The following is a 4938-nucleotide window of genomic DNA, read 5'->3' as shown; positions in this document are numbered from 1 at the left end:
AGTACGTTGACTCACTTTGCTGCAACAAATTTGTTCATTTCAGCCCTTTAAGTACTCATACATACCAATGGGATTCTTGTACTTGTGATTGTACTTGTGAAAGAGATGATAATTGTTATACATGCATGAGAGTTTGTGTGTGTGAACAGTGGAATTTTAATAGTTTCATTGTTCTTGAACATGCATGTGTTATGCTCTTAACCTGCAAAATGATACCCAAATACAGAATATGCGAAGAAAAGATACCCAGAACATAGAATAGAAATGATTTTATTATTCAGAGAGTAATGTTCACTTGCCTCTTCGAGGGGGCAACCTCTAATAGAGCAGAGCTCGATTACAAAATAAGACACGATGCTCCTCGCAGGGAGTCGCTATCCTTTATATATGACTCATACATGCAATACCACGGACCAATACCATGGGTTTTATTAATACCATATATCTAATACTACGACCCATTTGCAACTAACTGTGGTTCCGTCATTAATTGTGGATTAACCACTTACAATTATTAATATGGGCTTTATTGACTCTTGACTATGACGTGATCCCATTACATAAATAAGGGGGTTAGGGTGGGACCCTAACATGCCCTCCCCCTTAAGACTAGCCTTGTCCTCAAGGCTGAAGCTATGGAAACTGCTGAAGAATAGTGGCTGGTTCCCAAGTTGCATCTTCCGGAGAGGTGTCTTTCCATTTGACGAGGACTTCCTTAATCATGCGGCCGCGCAGTTGCTTGTCTCGTGTGTCTAGGACCTGTTCAGGTTGAAGCCAAATGGACCCTTCTTCGTCCAATTCAGGTAGACTGGTCTGAATTCTGCAATTGTTCCCAATCACTTTCTTGAGGCATGAGACATGGAAGACTGGATGGATTTTTGCAGAGGTGGTAAGGCCAACTTGTAAGCCACTTCTCCAATGCGCTAAAGTACTTGATATGGTCCATAGAATTTGGGAGATAGTTTCTGACACCCCTTGTCTTTGAGTGATGTTTGCTTATATGGTTGTAGCTGTAAAAAGACTTGATCCCCTTCTTGAAATTGGCGCTCGGAGCGATGCTGGTCTACTTGTTGCTTCATGCGGTTCTGAGCTTGATGAAGATTCTCTCGAATATGGGCGAGCATGGTTGCGGGGTGTTGTAGGAGTTGATCCACTGCTTGTACTTTTGAGCACCCCTTGAGATACGAAGTAGGTGAAGGCGGGAGTTGACCATATACTGCTTCATAGGGAGTCATTTTGGTGGTGGCATGATAGTTGGTGTTATACCACCATTCAGCCAGAGGTAACCACTGTACCCAAAGGTGTTGCTTTTCTGAAGTGAAACACCTAAGGTAGGTTTCTAGACATTTGTTGATGGCTTCGGTTTGACCATCTGTTTGCGGATGATAGGAAGTACTGAGTTTTAGTTGAGTGCCTTGTATCCTGAAGAGTTCCTGCAAAAAATTACTGGTGAAGATCGGGTCGCGGTCGGACACAATAGAAGTGGGCATGCCATGCAATTTGAAGATTTGATCCATGAAAGATTGAGCGACCAAAGTTGGTGTAAATGGGTGGGGTAGGTCGCAGAAATGAGCATACTTTGACAGTCGGTCCACAACCACCATGATGACTAACTTGTTCCCTGACTTTGGAAGACCTGTAATGAAATCATAGAAACCTCCGTCCAAATTGATGCCGAAATGGGCAATGGTTGTAATGTGCCTGGTGTGTTGATGGTTTCCCCTTTGTGGCATTGACAGACATCGCATTCTGCTACGAAAGTAAGTTTGACCTTGGAAGTTAGAAACTGCGCGTACAAAACAATGCACTGCTTCTGCGACTTTTTGATGGATGAAATTATGTGTACTTCCACTATCAATCAAGACTACTACTAGGCAATGTTTCATAAAACCTCTGATTTTGAGAGTTTGAGGGGAAGAAATCCCTGCCAAAGCATGCAACGAAATAACTGGTTCGTCAAAGACATTGTCCTTTTGGTTGTCTTCTTCTAGCGGCTCATGTTCCTCAAGTGGTGGATCTTCCTCTGTTGAGCTGTAGTCAGTGGCATCAATTTGAAAAAATTTGGGCTCCTTGCATTTATGACCCGGGGAGTATTTTTCATCACAGTAGTAACATAGCCCTTGCTTTCTTCTGTCGGCCATTTCTGCAGGGGACACCTTTTGGACCTTAAGTGTTTGAGTTGTGTTGTGAGCCTGTGGGGAGCGACCTTTAGTGGAGAAATTTGGGCGACTGTATTGGGCTGCTAATGCACATTCCACGTTACGAGCTACCTTGCAAGCCTCCGTCCATGTGGGAGAGTGGTGTAGTAGGACTTGAGCTTTGATGGCTTCTTTAAGACCACTGATAAAACATTCCGTGTAGAACACATCTGAGAGACCCCAAGTGCAGAAGGCTAAGGCTTCAAAAGCTGTAATATATTCATCCACTGTACCAGTCTGTCGGAGCTTAGTAAGACGACCCAAAAAAGATGATTCCTGGTCAAAGCAGTCTTGAAGAGCTTTGGTGAATTTGGTCCAAGTCCTAAAAGGTCCAGTGCAACGTTGATGCCATTCCCACCATTGCCACCTTTCATTGTCCAAGTACATGCTCCCCAACATAAGCTAAGTCTCATCATCTAAGATGTGATTCAGTTTGAAATACTGCTCCATTTGTGCTATCCATGCCGACGGGTGAGAACCGTCAAATTTATGCATATCCAACATGGGAGGTCGCTGACTGGGTTGTTGGTGGGTGTGCCAGACGTGAGGAGAGTGGCTAGACTCACCCTCATTGTGTCCATTGCCATTATACTCCTCCTCGTGGGCTTGCTCCTTGCCCTTCGGGATTATTTTCTCGACCATGCTACATAGTCCGCTAAGGTGAATGTGGAGGGTTTGCACTGATTCTTCAAGTTTGTCCATCCTTTCATTGGCCATCGCTTGAGCTCTAGTTTTTACCATACACCAACCTGATGTTTTGAAAATTGGGACCGCCTAAAAAAAATTTCCACTAAGAAGTGAATGGTACCGCCGTGCTTAGCTCGTCGTCCTGATTCTGATGGGCTAGATCACCATTTATTTTTTTTTTTTTTTTTTTTTTCTGAAAACTCCTAACGGAGTTTTACTCCTTCCTTATCAATACTGCAGTCACCAAATCCTCAAAATGTCAATGCGGCCAAAAGTCCTGCGAAAATTATACCCCGGTATAGGAACCCTTCACAACGACTCTGATCTGGTGGATCTGAGAGATCTGAATGGCAGATCTAATAGCTCTGGGCGGTGGAACAGATTGCTTCTGCAGATCTGATGGATCTAATAGATCGGAATGGCTGATTTGCAAACTCGACTGCGGGACTAATGTCTGCTGCTGCTGCACCCCTTTGCACAAGCAGATCTGGAAGAGATGATGTGTGATCCCCCGATAGAAAAGGGAACTATGGTCTTGAGGAGTGTCAGGTGCTTCAGATCGCAATATACATAAGGGTCTGGCAGTAGTACTCAGCCCAATGTTTCAGGGCTCTAACTAAGGAGGATCGACCATACCCTTAGCCGTACAACCCGACTACCCTATCGTATGGGCGAGTAATCTCTTCGAGTGTTGTTCTCGGTGTATTGTAGCCGCAAGACGGCCGGCGGTTTATCTATGGCGAGGTTTCAAGGCAGCCTAGGGGGCTTCCGATATACCCAGAGGGTACGTCAAAGACAGTCTGTGCGCGGTTCTGTCTAATGCGCTACTACTTGAAGGGGTAGCCACAGGGGTTACAAGGGAGTCCAACAGACGTGACCACCTCTTGTATTTCCTGCGTGCATGCCTCCCCAAATCCGCAGGTTTATGCGCTCAACGAGAGATCCCGTGGTTTAAAGACGCCGGAACACGTCTCTAGCCAATTTTTTTTTTTCTAAGAAATGGAGATCCCACCGGCCCTGCAAAGTGCTCTGATACCACTTGTTATGCTCTTAACCTACAAAATGATACCCAAATACAGAATATGCAAAGAAAAGATACCCAAAACACAGAATAGAAATGATTTATTATTCATAGAGTAATGTTCACTTGCCTCTTCGAGGGGGCAACCTCCAATAGAGCAGAGCTCGATTACAAAATAAGAAACGATGCTCCTCGCAGGGAGTCGCTATCCTTTATATATGACTCATACATGCAATACCACAGACCAATACCGTGGGTTTTATTAATACCATCTATCTAACACTACGGCCCATTTGCAACTAACTGTGGTTCCATCATTAATTGCGGATTAACCACTTACAATTATTAATATGGGCTTTATTGACTCTTGACTATGACGTGATCCCATTACATAAATAAGGGGGTTAGGGTGGGACCCTAACAGCATGAGTGATTGACTTGTGTTGGTTGATTACTTTGTTAACATGTATGTTGTCAACTTGAGAATGTTGATCGTTTTCACATGCATGAGTGTCGGCTTGTGTGATCGATTGATTGTTACATGTATGTTATATCGACTTGGAAGAGTTGATTTTGTCTCCAAAGATGAAAGGGAGATGTGATGAATTATTTCATGAGAATATGGAATTCTTGCTGTAAATTGTCAAGTTGTTGTACATGCTTTTGCTTGACTTGAAAGTCAGTTGTTTGAAGAAGCATGTTTTGTCAACTTGTGTATAGTCGATGGTTTATACACCAAGATGTAAGACTACATGGTGATGTTCACATGATGTGATAGTTGTTTCTTTGAAGAAGCAAAAGGAAGAGGTTGTCAAGTTATATTCTTGCATGAGTGCTTTCCAAGGTTAATGGTGTTTCTTGACAAGATGTCATGGTATTTTGGAAGGTTCACGCTTGAGCAAGAAGCTCACGATCAACCTTCATTCTCAAATCATGACATGAGCAGCAAGTTAATACTAGAGGATAATGGAATCAAGAAGTGAAAGTGGACAAAAATGCCAAAAAAATTTGTAGCCCTTGTAAAATATCAAA

Source organism: Pinus tabuliformis, chromosome 4_1 (genome assembly GCF_031772625.1).
Source record: "Pinus tabuliformis cultivar Carrire ecotype Pingquan chromosome 4_1, CPIR1, whole genome shotgun sequence".
In the NCBI taxonomy this organism is placed as follows: Eukaryota; Viridiplantae; Streptophyta; class Pinopsida; order Pinales; family Pinaceae; genus Pinus; species Pinus tabuliformis.
This window is presented reverse-complemented; position numbering follows the sequence as displayed.